This window comes from Taudactylus pleione, unplaced genomic scaffold (genome assembly GCF_031769625.1).
Source record: "Taudactylus pleione unplaced genomic scaffold, aTauple2 ptg000372l, whole genome shotgun sequence".
Taxonomy (NCBI): Eukaryota; Metazoa; Chordata; class Amphibia; order Anura; family Myobatrachidae; genus Taudactylus; species Taudactylus pleione.
Genome location: NW_028284773.1, coordinates 8,971,994 through 8,989,111, shown reverse-complemented (window position 1 = coordinate 8,989,111; position 17,118 = coordinate 8,971,994).

Sequence of the window (17,118 nt, the reverse complement as noted above, 5' to 3'; positions counted from 1 at the left end):
GGGAAATGATGGGCAGAAGGCCATACGTGATACATACATGTGTGCCGATGCTTCATGTTGCACTGCACCAGCCACGCCCCATCAGCATGTTACCCTGCGGCTCCCACCATTGAGTTCAATGGAGGAGCCGTTCATTGGCTGAGAGGCGGGGCCTGACCTCTCTCAGCCAATGAACGCACAGACACGGAGCTTCAAAGGAGGAAGCCACATCTGCGCGCTTCATTCGGGAAGGAATAATCATTCTGGTTAGAATAATTATTCCTTAGTGCGATGGTCGGGTTTCTCATTTTGTTATTTTAACCCATGGATGCCTACTGGATAAGGGGACCACTCGAGGTAATATAGGTCAGTATGTGTGAGTGTGTATGTATGTATTTATTAAACTTATACTGTGTAAGGTGTGTGTGTGTGTTTCTTTAAACATTTCTTTACAGGTGAACTACAGTCCCAGTGGGCCCTTAATGCCCTGCATGCTGGTACTTGTGGTTCTCCAAGTACCAGCATGCGGGAGAGGCTTGCTGGGACCTGCAGTTCTACTGGAAAGACAATGTTTTTATACTTCTATTTTTACACAACACTCACACAATCAACCCACCACCCACCGTCCAGGGGTGGCGGGGATAGCCCCGGGCTAGGGGTGCCCTGGAGAGGTAAACCCCTTTTTTTTGAGGGGTCTCCAACTCCCCAGGGATCCCTGGCCTGGGCTGACTAGTGGTCAGGGCTGATGCTGTGGCTGGGGGGGACCGGTGATAGGGCTCCCCTGGCTGTGGCATCAGTCCCCCATTAGAAAGGGTCCAGGGCTGGTTCTGTGATTTACAGGGAGACCCTACGCAAATTTTTCCCTGTAAATCCAGAACCAGCCCTGGTTCCCATAGTCCAGTGCTGGTTGTACTGAGTACAGGGAGACCCTACGTAATTTTTTCTCTGTACTTAGTCAAGCAGACCTGGGTTTCAGCAGTCCAGGGCTGGTTCTGTTTTGGGGGGAGACCTCGCGTTTTTTTTTTTTTTAATTTTAACTCTTTAGTCACTTTTTCCAGTCAGATACATGCAGGCATCTCACTGATGTTTGCATGTATCTGTGTGAGAACAAACTGCTCATGCTGAAAGTGAAAGCATGAAGCAGTTCTATGGTGTCGGGGATTTGTAATTCATTGTGAAGTGTGATTTGCCATTCGATTTGTACATGATCATGCCAAATTGAACAGCAAATCACTGTTCAAAACCGACTCAAATCGAATTTGTTTTGCAAATCGCAAAACAAATTGAATAATAGTAAATGCAGTGAAAAATCGGTTTTCACTGCATTCGATTTGAGTCGATTTGAGTCGATTTGAGAAGAGCTAAATCACTCCTCAAAGTGCAAATCCACCTTTAGTAAATTTACCCCTAAGTCTGCTTGGAGAGACACTGCTGCTTTACGCATACGCGCTGCAGCTTGAATAGCCGACCCCCTAACCACTGCTTTTAAAGCGCACGAAAATATGAAGAGGGATGTATCTTCTGGTTTATTAGTCTCCAAAAATAAGGGGAGGGAATCAGAAATAGTTTGTTTAGCTTCTGGGTTTGTTCACCCAGACGCCAGGGACCTGGAGGGATTCGGGAGCGTGTAACATCCCAACATAGGTTTAATGCCGCATGGTTAGACTAGGCAACTGGTAGAATAGAGGATCGAGTAATATGTTGTAGGGTCCATTTATCAGAGAGGGCCAGATCAATATGCGAATATGAGCTATGGACATGAGAATAGAAGGTGTAATCCCTCTCCCCGGGGTGTTTGGCCCTCCAAATATCATATAAATCGTATTCACATAGGATATATCTATAAGTATGGGAATAATCCCGGGTAGGGTGGGAGCGGGCTTTAATTTTTGTAGAAGATTTATCGAGAGGGGTCGATAACCATATTAAAATCTCCTAGGATCAAAATTGATCCTTTACTACAAGATTGGAGAACCGTACAAAATTTCCTAGTAAAAGCAGATTGTTTGGTGTTGGGGACATATACCAATGCTATCGTTACTGGTTTATCATCCAGGTGACCTATAAATATTAAATACCTACCCTCCCTGTCTTTTATCTGATCCTGCAGAACAAAGTTACAGGAATTGGAAAAAAGTATCACGACCCCCGCTTTCTTAAAAGGTCCATTGGACATATAGCAGTGTGGGAATTTGAAATCAGAAAACTGGGGAGGGGAAGATTGAAGGATATGTGTCTCCTGTAGAGCAATAATATGAGCCTTAGCTTTGGCAAAATATCTAAGGGCCAGTCTCCTCTTATTAGGGGAGTTAAGGCCCTTGACATTCAGAGAGAGCACCTTAACCATCTCGAAAATATAAAGGCAAGCTGAGAACCACTGCATACAGAGATATTCTGAAAAAAAACTGATCAGTGTACCATAATAAAGGGGAAACATTTTAAAACAAAAACAATAGGGAAGGAAAACATACAGTACATACAAAAGGTGGAAATAGCACCTATAAGGAACTACTAAAGACTGCCTCCAAAGGCGGCACATTGGGGTATGTGGTGGAATAAATGGACCTCCATCACTCCATATAAAACTATACTTAAAAAGAAAAAAAAGAAATAGAAATAGTACAAATTACAGTGTAAATTATTAGACGAACTTCGTCCCAATATATCTTGAACCCAGTAAGGCTAAAAGGTCATTACATAACTGCAGAATAGTATTGAGAGTTATGGGTCATTAGAAAAAAAAAATCAAGCATCATCCTGTAGTGGTGGTGTTCGGTGTATTACATCAAACCAATCAATTAGCCTGTGGGGTATTTTACAGGTCGAGGTGCCTGCTTGCGACCAGTCACTATTAATCCGCGGGCTACCTGGAATCTTTAGTGAGCTGTCCTGCAAATTCCAAGATACCAAAAGCTGAATGCCATCAGCTGGGGTGAAGAGGACTTTGGTGAGGCCATTTCTCCGTATTAGTAATTTGGTGGGGAACCCCCAAGAATAGGGGATATCCGCTTTCTGGAGAGCCCTAGTAACTGGCAGGAAAGATCTCCGGAGAGCCAGGGTAGCAGCAGAAAGATCTCCAAATATTTGAAGGTCACCCTGAATCGGAGTGGACAGATCCAATGCTCTAGCTACATAGAGTATTGCCTCTTTGATATGAATATAGTGAAGACACATTAAGGTATCTCGGTATCTCTAGGGACTCCGTGTGGGGCATTACGTGCTTTAGGCAATCGGTGAATACGATCCAGGAGGAAATCAGTAATCGTGGTGGTCGGGAGCAGCTTCATAAATAGGTATGTTGCATATTCTGTCAAGTCCGATTAGAAACCGACTCCGGGATACCGTGGATCTTAAGATTATTACATCTTGACCTGTCTTCAAGGTCACCCACTTTACTTCTAAGGGAGGTTACCTCTGCCTGAAGTTTCTCATGCTTGATGATCAATTAGTTATGAGATTTAACCACTTCTTCCAATTTATTTTCGAGGTGATCAGTGTGCATCCCCAAGTCGTCAACCGATTGTTGACATGTTTGTAGGGCAGCCTTGAAATCAGCGGAGTTGTCTGCTTTAAAAGAAGCTAATAGTAGTTTCATAGACCCCATGGTGAGGGGGGCATCGTCTGCCATATTACTCTGCTGTGACGAGATAGGGGGGGGGGGAGTATTCAAAAGGCGCACTAAGTGCTGATAGCTGTTTAGTGCTCTTATCTTGTGCCACACCTGCCTTGGAACTTTGGGACGATGGAGCAGGCTTAAAAAAGCTTATAGGAGGAACAGCTGGAGGTTTCTGATGTTTAGATGCCATGAATAAATTGGATAACAGCCCAATAAAAAAAAACGGAGCTGTTGATAATTAGCAGTAAAAATATCAGAATCAATGCAGGATGCGATGCAATTTGTACTTTAAAAAAAATATATATATCATGAGGGAGCGATGGAGGTCGGCAGTATAGCTAAAATGAGAGCATTTTCAGACAGCCTGGTCAAAAAGACATAGGTGGATGGCAGAGTAAGGAGCTGCAAGATGTGGACCAGAGTGCACTTCACCATACAGTGTAATAGTCACTATGATTATTATAGCCAGGTAACCTCACTACCATTGGGGAGGCAACCACAGTATACCTCAGTAATGGGGCTTGTTATATAGGATTGGTACCTGGTGGAGCAGAATCCAGAGGCTCCAGTCCCTGATTGTAACATAGAGAGAGAGCAGGGCAGCAGCAGACAAAATGGCTATCGTTTAGCAGGAAGGCAGGTAGCACAGCACTGCCCCGTCGCAGGGTTGTTCAGTGCTGCTTCCACCGACAGGTGGACAAGGGTGAACGTAGGGAGCGGGTGAGGATCCCTGGTGTCGCGCATCCAGGTCACAACCTCTACGCTCCCGGATGTCACTCCAGGTCCCGGCTTCAAGGGGAAGGGCAGGCCAAAACCCGCAGGAACAAGTAAACTCACTTCCCGGCTCCATGACTCATGCCCCCTGCCTGCAGTACTAATGCAGGGTATGTAGCGGTCACTGGGGGTCCTGGGAACCCCAGCAGGGCAGGTATATGAGAGGGCCAAACCGGAGCTCCACTCGGGCACGTCCGCTGTCCAGGCTTGCCAAGCCATGTCCCTGATTTCACAAATTTTTACAGGAGTTTTGTCCATTCTTAAGAAAGTTTAGAAACTCTCATCTTGGCAAATTCCCGAATCTTATCACTAGATGATGAAGTGAAGAGAGTTTGCTAACTCTCCAAAATGTTACCGTAGCAAAGAAGATTTCACTCCCAAGTTTGAAATTCGTAAATTTGTGAGTGGAAAAAAATGCCCAAACTCTCCAAAGAATGCTAACTCGACCAAACTCGATTCTTGGTAAATTTACCCCTAAGGTGCGTATCCACTAGGCGATTTTAATGAGCGATTGAATGATTACGACATCGTAATCATTCAATCGCTCATTAATTGTGCACTATAATGTCGGAAATGACCGGCAATGCGGGCTCCCGCTGGTCGTTTTCGACATCAATCATCGCCTGAACATGCCAGACAATCTGCCGATAACGACAGATTTTGCATGTTCGGGGATGAGGGAGGGTGCCTGCACTGAATGATCATATCGCTCAGTGTAGGCACACAGTGGATGAGGAACGACTGTATGATTACAATGTTGTAATCGTACAGTCGTTCTGCTATCTGCTAGTGGATACGCAGCTTAAGACTCTGTACCTAAAGTACAGTCTCAGGGACCATCACCTACATCCATAAAGAGTTTTTCTTATACATTGGCTGAAAATAAGACATTCTGAAGCCTCTATGTGTTTTGTGTTATTTGTTGGGTGATGCAGAGAGACACATTACACCACATAAAAATACTTTTATCCACCTTCTTTCCATCATTAGTAATAATCCTCCCTGTCCCCTTTTGTCATTAACACCAATACTGATCGCACAAGTCACACACATAGGTGTAGCGCAGTACTATGTGTTTCTATTTGTACTGTTCTTACTAAAGGCTGGGCACCTCTAAAGCATGGCAGCTCACAGCACATATTGTAGTACTGGATTAGAGATAACAGGATAGATGGGGCCACGCTAGACAGTGACACACAAGTACTGAGCAGAGGCTGCCTTTTCTGACAGTCATTCCTGCTACTAGGAAAACGCCTCAAATAGAGACCAAATTATGATGGGACACATTATCCCCTTACAGACAATGGGGGGAATTCAATTCAACACGAATTGAATAGCACCCGGAGGGAGCTCCCGGAGCTATTCCAATCAGTACGCTGTTATGTCGGAGAATGCTGGTTCTCGCGACTTAACGAGCGTGTTAAGGAGTGAGAACCGGCATTCTCTGACTAAAGTGCTGCGATTGTTAGCCTCACTCTAAGCAGTAAAACAGCTGCGCGCCCAGCACTTTTGTCGGATTTTTCCTCGCATCCCCAGGGCGTGCGAGAAGAAATCCTTTGCACGCCCAAACAGTGCGGTGTATTGAATAGCTTCGGGAGCTCCCTACCGCCACTATTGAACATCGCACTGAATTGAATTCCCCCCAATAACACAATATTCAGGGTAAGTATAAAAAAAAAATCACACAATAAAATCAACTAAACATTCATGAAAAACTGGACTGACATACTTAGCAAATGCCCCTTCTCCCACCAGAAGCACCAGAGCAGGGGCGACACCCCAGGCAGGAAAGAGGAACTGCATGGGCTGTGACAGGTGCAGGGTGCTAGAATGAACACGTGTAGAGCTCAACAACCAACGCTGTCAAATCTCCCAAACACTTAAGAAATACCATACACAGACCAATTAGACAAAGCTTAAACCCAAACACTACGGCGATCCTCACACAAACGCAATTCTGACACATCATCAATACATGAACCTATTATACCAGAAAACAAGCAACATACAATATAGACGCAACAACCAACCAACAACAGACAGCACAGCACATTACTCCACGTCTTCTGAATAATATTTAGAAAGATCTATATCTATCTATCTATCTATCTATCTATCTATCTACTGTATATTAAACACAAAGCTCAGTAGTCACAATCATAAGTTCACACACCATAGTACGTGAGTAATGGCTTTTGGATCATAGACTGATCAATGCATTTAAGCCTGCAGGCTGCAGTTATATCTGCATGTGAAATGCTATATTACAGTGTCAGTGGCTGTGTAACGTAGCATGTCACATGCAGATACACCAGCAGTCGCACACAGAATATAGGCATGCCCCGTATCATTTTAATCAGTATAAGTTGCTGGGCGTCCTATTTGCATCGCATTGGGAATAAGATGCACTGTAAGGAAAAAAGTTGCACAAAATGACGCTCAGCACTGAGTCGCACCACAACATGGCGTGACTACAAGGGTTGTTTAACGCACAAGGAGGCTAGATGTATGTGGACATATCTGTATATAAATACACAGTCAGGTGGGGTCTCCCATAGAAAAGAACAACAGCCCCAGTGCTCTCCAAACATGCCCTAGAAGGAGCTCTCAATATACATACAGGTGACAGCAGCACTCAGGTAAGTATACAGAACTCAGATGCAGGGATATAGCTCCAAGGTTTCGATGCTTTATTACATCATCATCAGGGTACAAAAAGAAGAGTTATGGTAAAACTTACCCTTGTTAACTCTCTTTCTTCGAAGTTCTTAGGGTCCACAGGGGAGACAATGGGGTGTAGGTGGGACTTGGAGGACCGGACACCAACAGCAAAGCTTTTCAATCCTATGATACTCCGTCCTTCCCCTTATAACCTGCCCGCAGCCTGAGGGCAACTCAGTTTAGTTAACAAGCCCAAGGCAGGAGCAGGATAGGAGAGAAGGAAGACTGGTAAAATGAAGAATCACTCTCTCACACAGAAGGAAATAAGTGATCTAGAAAAGAAACCCATAGAAGCCAGGTGCATCTGGGTGGGTGCCCTGTGGACCCTATGGACTTTGAAGAAAGAGAGTTAACAAGGGTAAGTTTTACCATAACTACACTTTTGCTTCTTTAGGGTCCAAAGGGCTCCACAGGGGAGACAATTAGGATGTCCCAAAGCAGTTGTTTAAGGGCGGGTAACTCCTGAGCTGAGAGGAGAACCCAGCGTCCGAAGGAAGCATCCTGACAGGCAAATGTATCAAAGGCATAAAACCTACAAAAGGTGTGGATAGAAGACCACGTGGCCGCCTTGCATAGCTGTTCAGCAGTGGCTGAACAGCTATGCAAGGCCAGGCTGCCCACGTGGGACCCAGAGAGCAAATAGAATGAGCAGATACTGTAGCTGGCACAGGAAGGCCCGTCTGAGTGTAAGCCTGTGACATAGTCATGCAAAGCCATCTTGCCAGAGTCTGTTTGTTAGCTGGCCATCCCTCCTTATGGAATCCATATAAGATGAAGAGGGTCCGATTTCCTGATGGAACTAGTATGGTCTACATAGATCTTCAGAGCACGGACCACATCCAAAGAAGCCTCGCCTGCTGAGAGGTCTGGTGATTGAAATGCCGGAACCACAATTTCCTTAATTTAGGTGGAAAAGAGAGACCACCTTGGGAAAGAAGCCTGGGCACCTTCTAAGAACAGCTCTGTCCTGATGAAAGATTAAAAAGGGGGAGCGACATGAAAGCATCCCTAAATAAGTCTTTGCAGTGAGCCACTTGACATCCACTGATTCCAGAGGTTCGAAATAAGGTTCCTGAAGTGCATGGAGAACCCCTGGCAAATCCCATGGAGCCACAGGAGGGAAAAAGGGAGGTTGTATACTTAGAACACCTTTTAGGAAGGTGTGAACATCCGGTAGAGGAGCAATTCTGCACTGGAACCAGATGGACAGAGCAGAGACGTGCACTTTCAGAGATGCTAGGCAAAGTCCAAGATGCAATCCAGCCTGAAGAAAGGCAAGTATTCTAGAAACCTTAAAAACTTGAGGGTCATAGTTTCTAGGAGCACACCACTGGAAACATGTATGCCATATCCGGTAATAAATTCTGGCAGGTTTACGTGCTCTGAGCATGGTCTGGACCACAGAGCTAGAAAATTCCTTAGCTCTTAGTAGGGATGTCTCAAGAGCCAAGCCATTAAAGACAGGCCGGCGAAGTCCGGATGTAGACAGGGACTCTGAGATAACAGGTCTGGTCATAGAGGAAGTTGAAGAGGAAAGTCTATGGAGTGACTTTGAGGATCTGAGTAACAATGGTGTCTGGGCCAAGCTGGAGCTACCAACAGGACTTTGCCCCCTTCCTGTTTGAACTTCTGAAGAAGCTGAGGAAGAAGGGATATTGGAGGGAAGAGGTACACCAATTGAAAGGTCCACCTCACAGATAATGCATCCACGAAGGCTGCATTAGGGTCCCTTGTGCTGGCTCCGAAACACTGGATGACCCCATTTGTCCATCCCCACTTTCCTGCATGCACGTCGGGATGGCTGTGGAAATCTGCTTTCCAATGGAGAATTCCTGGGATGAACATTGCGGAGAAGGCTGGGAGATGATGTTTGGCCCATGTGAAAATGCGGGACACTTCTGTCATTGCTATCCGACTTGGAGTGCCTCATTGGTGATTGAAGTAGGCCACTGCTGTGGCGTTGTCAGACTGTGCTTGTACTGGCCTGCCCTGAAGAATATACTGAGCAAGAGTGAGGGCTCTGTAGATGGCTCAAAATTCCAGGACGTTGATTGGTAAGACCACCTCGGTTGGAGTCTTGGAAGGAGTGCTGGCCGGTCACTGCGCCCCACTCGAGGAGGCTTGCGTCCATGATGAGCATCCTCAGAGGCAAATGTATCAAAGGTCTCACCAGGCTAGGGACAGGTGAACCTCCGGGGAGAGGCCCATCATCTAGGATCTGAGCACATTGGGCAGCCGTTCCACCTGGAGAGGATCAGGTGTTGTAGGGGCCCGGAGTGAAACTGAGCGAACTCCACCATGTTGAAGGTGGACACCATGGATCCCAGGGTCTACATTGGAGAGTGAATTGACACTTGGTGACTGTGTAGTAGTTTGCACACCTGGCGCTGCAATACCTAGATTTTGTCTGCTGTTAGGAAGATTCTCTGAACCTGAGAGTCCAGGAGGGCTACCAGATGTACCATTCTTTGAGAAGGTGTCAAGGAAGACTTTATCCAGTATGTTTGTAGAAAGGCAATAGTTACCTGTAGATGGTGGTGAAGAATTTCTGGGGAGCTGGCCAACAGCAATTGATCGTCTATGTATGGGAGCAATCTGATCCCTTGACAATGAAGATAGGCCGTCATAACTGCCATGATCTTGGTAAAGACCCAAGGAGCCGTGGAAAGGCCAAAAGGCAGAGCCTGAAATTGGTAATGTTGCTGTAGTATAGCAAACTGAAGATATTGTTGATGAGAAGGTGCTATAGGTACATGTAGTGTCCTGAATGTCCTGAGACACCATAATTTCCCCAGGCTCCATAGCCAGGACAATAGAGCGGAAGGTATCAATACGAAACCTGGGCACCCTGATAAACTTGTTCAGAGACTTGAGGCTGAGGATAGGCTGATGAGATCCATTGGGCTTCTGAACTAAGAAAAGGGTAGAATAATAACCCCTCGCTGTGAAGAGGGGACTAGAATTATTACTCCTCAGAGCAGTAAGGACTGAATGGCCTTTTGGAGCAGCAGGGCCTTCCTTGGGTCAGATGGAGGTCCTGTGCAAAAGAACTGCTGGGGGGGTTGCCTCAGGAAGGAGAGGGCATATCCATGGAGACCACTTCTCTTACCCAGGCATCTGATGTTATCTAACATCAGAACTGGGCGAATTGAAGAAGTCAGCCTCCCACCCTGGGAGCCCCCAGGGAGAGGCCCACCACGTCAGCCTGATGGCTTGTCCTCAGGTTTGGTAAGTGGACGTCTAGTAGCCCAGGTCTGTTGTCCTAGGCTTGGATGCCTTAGTTGATGCCTTGGAAAGGACTGACCTATAGCTTTCCCTTGAGGATGAAAAGATGACATCCGAGGCTTCACATTATATGCAGATGGCAGGAACGCCGTCTTGGAAGCTGCCAAGGTAGTCACAATTTTGACCAATTCTGGGCCAAACATGAGATCTACTTTCCTGTGTCCTTTGATTTACTGACTCTAGGGGAGCACCATCGGCTAAAATAGTTAAAGAAACTCATTTGTGAGAAATACTTATCATTGTAAACTAATCAATTTCCAGTTATATATATATATATGTAGTTACCACGCAGATACAAGTTTGCTTAAAACCTGTGCCTAGACCACCTCCAAACAATTGTCACCAAACATGATATCCCCAGAATAAGGCAGAGACTCCAATACCTTTTTAGAGTCCGAATCTGCCTTCCATGAGTGGAACCAAACAATACGGTGGGCGACTACAGAAGTGGCAGATGCATTGGAAGCTAGGAAAGCTGTATCCAGAGCTGCTTCACCCATATAGGAGGCTACATCTATAATGTGAGATTTGTAGGACAGCTTTTCCCTCGAAGCATCAGAAGGAAATTACTCTTCTAGGGTCTCTGCCCAACTCTCAATGGCTTTTGCCACCCAGGCTGTAGCCCAAGTAGGATGAATAATAGCTCCTGTAAGAGAGTATATAGATTTTAGACAAGCTTCCATCCTTCTATCCGTAGTCTCCTTCAAGGAGGTTGCTGTATGGATAGGTAGGGTAGCATTCTTAACCAGACAAGTCACGTGGGAATTCACTGCTGGAATTCCCATTTAGTGCAATCAGTATTGTGGAGAGGGTAAATGGAACCTAAATGTTTAGGCAGCTGAAATATTTTCCTGGGCATATTCCATGCCTCATTCATATGATTAGCTAGCTGATCAGAGTGAGGAAACTCTGGTAAAACTACCTTTTGTTGTTTAAAGAGGGGCTCCTTTGTCTTAGGAGTGGATTCTGACTTTTATATTTGAAGAATAGATTTACAGCTCTCACAAGTGCAGGTATATTCACTTTAGAGGAGTGTTCCTCGTCTCCCAAGGGGAAGGCGGAGTGAGAGAGGTCTGCGTCTTCTACCTCCCCAGATGATAATTCAGAATCTGATAGCTGGGTGGACTGGGAAGATAACACAGCACGTTTAATAGGTTTACTAGGTAACGGTCTCTCCTTTTGCAGCATTTGTTGAAAGGCTGTGGAGGTATCCACCAGACTCTGCACTGAGGTAGAAAGTATGTTTAGCCATGGGGAAAGCAAAGAATTTGCAGGGAGTACCTGCTGTGGCCATCCCATAGGGGGAGCTACCACAGGGACCGCTAGGTGGTCCGCAATTTTTGCCAGCACCTGAGGAGAAGACACCGGGGCTGGAGTGGCTGAATAGCCGTAGGTAGATGCTGGTAGCTGGGTAGCTACGTGGAGCGGCTGGATAGCCGTGGGTAGATGCTGGTAGCTGGGTGGCTACATGGAGCGGCTGGATAGCCGTGGGTAGATGCTGGTAGCTGGGTGGCTATGTGGAGCGGCCTGGGAGCTGTAGGTGAGAGATGGTAGCGTGGAAGCTACTTGGTGCGGCCTGGGAGCCGTGGGTGAGAGATGGTAACGTGGAAGGTACTTGGTGCGGCCTGGGAGCCGTGTGGAGAAGCTGGTAGCGTGTAAGCTACTTGGAGCGGCCTGGGAGCCGTGGGTGAGAGGCTGGTAGCGTGGATAGCTGAACGCAGCAGGTTTACGGATAGCACAGGTCTAGGAACCAGCAGGAGCCTGGGACATACTGGTACTCAGAGGTACAGCTATAGCATAAGTTGTACACCATGGAATGTAACAAGATGTTCAAGCAGTGAGTGCTATTAGAGGAGGATCTATATACCTAGAGTCTGGCAGTGATTGGTGGATACAGACAGGTGGTCTGGCAGTGGCATTCAGAGTGGAGCAAGGCACAGCATGCAGAGGGAGTATTCATCTGTGCAACCCTTGAGAATCAGGACCACACCTGTGATTCCAATTAAGACTAGCAATGCTCACAGACAGAGCAGGGTCCAGGTGTTTAATCAGTGTGGGGAGGTGAGAGCTCTGCACACACAGAGATGTAACAGCCAGCATGATTCAGCCAGAGCAGATGTCCCAGCAGAGTTACAAACACAGATCCATGGAGCAGCTGGCAGAGGTAAGTCACAAAAGGTAAAAACTAGCCAGGATTGTGACATGCTGACATTAACCACCCGATCCCCTGGCTTTAATTGTGCCCTGCGCCAGTGCTTGTAATGCCCTGATGGTCTAGTGATCCCCTTGAGCCCGGCTGCAGTCTGGAGTCTGGGGAGCCTTACTAGCTAGGTCCCCCTTGGAGCCCCACCGAGAGTACCTAGCCGAGGGTTGGTGCAGTGGTGGATCTGGATGGTTCTTTTAGGGGGGGGCGATTTAATAATTAATATTGACTCCTCCTCTTTCTTGTACTGGCACCTCCCCCTTCTGGTCCCAACTCCTCCCCTTTACATGTTTTTTGTGGCCACATAATTATTACAATTTATATACAATATGTTTATGTATTCACTGTGTGTGTACTGTATAATGCAAAGTGTACTAAATGCATGTATACAAAACCAGAGTCTACAGTAGGGGAGCAATGGTGAGAGCAGAGCTGCCTGTCACTGGTATATTTCAGGTCACCCATCTCTTAGCATTTCCCCTCCAGGACATGTGCAAACAGTTCCTACCCTACCCTGGGCTGTAGTGTGTTTAAAAACACAGCACCAGACCCTGCTTAAAGTAGTCGGAGAGTACATGATGCCGGGTGTGCACTGTGCAGAGATAAAGTGTAGTGTGGATGGGAGGGAGAGAGAGGACAGGATGCTGCTGCTGGCTGCCTGCTACTACATTCCCAACTTGTCTCACAGTCTCTGCCATCTGCAGCTGACCCACTCTGTGAACTAAACTTTTAGTAGCCTGCCCTGTCACCCGACTCACTCTAACCCCCAGGAAAAGCCCACCCGCACTCTGCAAGCGCTACAGTAAGTGCCCTTTGCCCCTAGGCTGGGAGCCGGGTACACACACTGTCACACAGGAATGACTTACAACCTGGATACTGCAGCTCTCGCACTTATCCCCCCACCTCCGTTCACAGCACGGCTTCTTTCTCATCATGCACATAGCAGGCTGACTAGTAGGAGGAGTGTACAGTTAAGGGGCGGGGCGGGCACACAGCCTGTGTTCAGTGCAGGAGGAGAGAGATGGTCGAGGACTGTCTGTGCTGGGGGGGGCGATCACTCCAATCGCCCCCCCCCGATCCACCACTGGTCTGGTGTCACGTGGCTGTGGAGGGGTGATGGAGCAGCAGTGCAGACGTCCAAAGGAATGTCTCGCGCTGCTGCTCAGTAGTAAAATAAATTAAAATAAAAGTAAATTATAAAAATGAGCTGGGGCTGCTAAATAGCAGCCCCACTGTTAAAACGGTAATCCAGCTGCTGACGGACACCAACAAAACTGATTTGCCCTCAGGCTGTGGGCAAATGTATAAGGGGAAGGACCGGAGCATCCTGGGATTGAAAAGCTTTGCTGTTGGTGTCCAGTCCTCCAAGTCCCACCTACCCTCCATTGTCTCCCCTGATGAGCCCTATGGACCGTGAAGAAGAAAATACATTTATACAATTACTGACCTTATACCCCCAGTAACACCACGTGCAGAACAGCGGCATCCAGGTCCAGTAAATGAAACCCCCTCCGATAATGTCATCAATGCATCCCATTACCATAGTAACAAAGTGAAACTAAAAATAAAAAAACAGAAACAGCTTACAGCAGGATACAAGTGTGTATGTATTGTCAATAATTATAATGAGCATACCTAGAAGTTGTACAATATACATAGGAAATCAAACCTTTACACATTTGTAACCCATATTGTCTATTGAACATTTTTTAATAAGTTAAGATAAAAGTTTTATTAAGAATATTAATCAGAATGAACACTCAGGTTAGTCAAAATAAGAAACGTCATTCTCTAACTAAATCCCATTTGAAGAATTAAAAACTAGTCAACAAGTCATGATCACTGTACAAATAGATGCCAAAACAGGATATAACACACACAAGCTAATAATCAAGCTGAAAAACATCTAATTGTCAGTGTGATGTTGTTTGATTATCAATATAGACAAAAGTCGCCGACTTGGGGCTATAGACATCAGTCAAACAACTGTATAGCCCAATAGCTTGGGTCAAATATCAATAATAAACATTAGATCAATAAATAGAGTACAACATGGCCCTAAAATAGCCAAAGGAAAGAGCATTAAAGCATGAGAAATTAAAAAATATATAAAACAGTCTTAAACAATTACCTTTTACAACACCTATAAATTAGGGCGTTGGGTCTACTAAGAAGGCTGGAAAGCAGAGAAACTTAAAATACAATATAAATAATCAACAGAATTACAATAAGGACCCCAAGTGATGCAGTGAAACGCGAACCTGACTCACCTCCCCGACAGTCGTCCGTAGTTGCGGCCAGGGTGACGACAATATAAAACATTGATTCACAAGGTACTCAGCTAATCCACAGCAATGTGATACAAGGATAGGTCAATAGAGAAAAATAGACTCAGGTAATGCAGTGTTATGTCAGCCCCAACAGACGTCCATAGATGTGGGCAGGGTGGCCAACACCACAGAATACCTGATCACAGACTGAACAGACGGCCTAAAGTACAAATGGCACATACCAAAATATTATAGGAAGCAGTTATCATTCACACCCCTAGGGCATAAAGTACCTAACCTATAAATCCAGCGAGATTCACACTGGCGTAATTTGAGGGATCTATTTCTTCCCTAATGGAGGCCGGAATATGATCGATGATCATACATCTTAGGGTTGAAAGATTGTGACCTGCTTTTACAAAATGTCTGGCAATCGGTTGGTCGCTAGTACCAGATATACTGGCAGATGGAATTGCAGACCAGTGCATGGCCATACATCCACGTAATGTGCGGTCAGTTTTGCCCACATAACATAACCCACATGGGCACGTGATCAGGTAAACAATGAACTTGGTGCTGCAGCTAAGTCTGTGTCTAATGAAAAACCGTTTCCACTATAAGGCTGACAGAAACTATCACCACTAGTGAGATACCTGCACCTCAGGCAATTTACACACTTAGGGCCTGATTCATTATGGATCACTATTGCAATCGCAACTGCGATTACGCACGCAAGTCTGCTGCGAAAATATGCTAATGACTGCAGTCGCAAAGCCAACGCAGAGACACCCAAAGCCAGCATAGAGACGCCCACTACCACTTTCACACTTCCATAATACCTTGCATTCCTGCGTACATCGGGAACATGGGCCCATCATGCATAATTACAACAGACCTAACCTTACTTAGAAATTGCTAACCTCGTCGCACTCAGTGAGTACTCAAGCTGCGTATGCATCGCAGTGGCTAATTTATGCATGCCCATGCAATGGCGTTCAAATGGAAAGGCACGTCTGTGTTTCTCCAACCACTCCCCTGTCACCACCCCCAAATACTGATGTCCCATCCCTCCATCTGCGATGGCTTTGTATCTGCGTGAGTGATCGCATTGCGATCATAATGCTAACTTGCGCACTGCGGAGTATACACATGTACAGTACACAAAAATTGGCCATCTGCGTACGCTATTGCAATAGCTATCCATGCTAAATCAGGCCCTTAATGCCTCCATTTTTATGCCTAAGGAAATGCTCTGCTTCGCTCTGTCCAAAATTACTAATATCAGATTTAATTACCCAATTGCGAATATTGCTACCACCAGTATAACAAGGCATAACAGTGGTCTCTGCAAGGTTCAAATTCAGGATCATATTGTACAATTGGCCGTTTAGTATAATGTGTTATGCTCCCACTAACATCATTAAAGTGATGAACCCACGGCATACGTTTTTTTGTCTCTAGTTCTAGTCTTGGAGTGCCAAAGTTGTTAACGAGGAGCAGCAAAAGCCCACTCCTTATCAATACGGAACTCCTATCACAACCCCTCTCATGGAATTTAGCAACCATACCATCAATAGTGACCTTTATATCACTGCACACATGCCTGGCTCATAAATACTGCGAGTAAGGCAAGCCGTACTTGGAGATGTCGGGTGATATCTGCTCTGCCTGAAACATATATGCATTGGCATACCATGGGGCCACATTTGACTCCATCACACAACCAATGAGTGACAGGAATAATTTACCATCAAAAATGAAATAATTTCGTGGCAAAATCATATGCAGAAATTCAGAGAACAGGCTAATATTGGGCCCACAATACAAGGGATTGTCAGCGAGTAACTTACACACAGTCTCAATATCCTCAGAATTGGATATTACAGTATATAAGATAGAAATATCAATGCTGCATAGCAAGCTTTTGGAGGGGATCACTCCTAAGGAACCAAACTTATTCTTGGTGTCTAGTAGGTAATTAGGGTGACCCACCACACAAACTTGTAGTAATTTATCAAGGTAAACAGAAGTGCTCTGGAACAATGATCCCCAAACAGAAGTAATGGGGCAACCCGGGAGATGGAGATGTCCACCTATAGTATTTGTGGAAGACTTGTGTACATCTCTGAATAAGGCTCCATTATATATAATTAATAGTTTTACTCATTGAAAATAAATTGGGATCAGCCTAATCAGGATCTATACTTACATCATACCCAGGGGGCAGATCTGGGGTGGGGGGGAGCAGTGCTATTTCCCTCCCATAACAC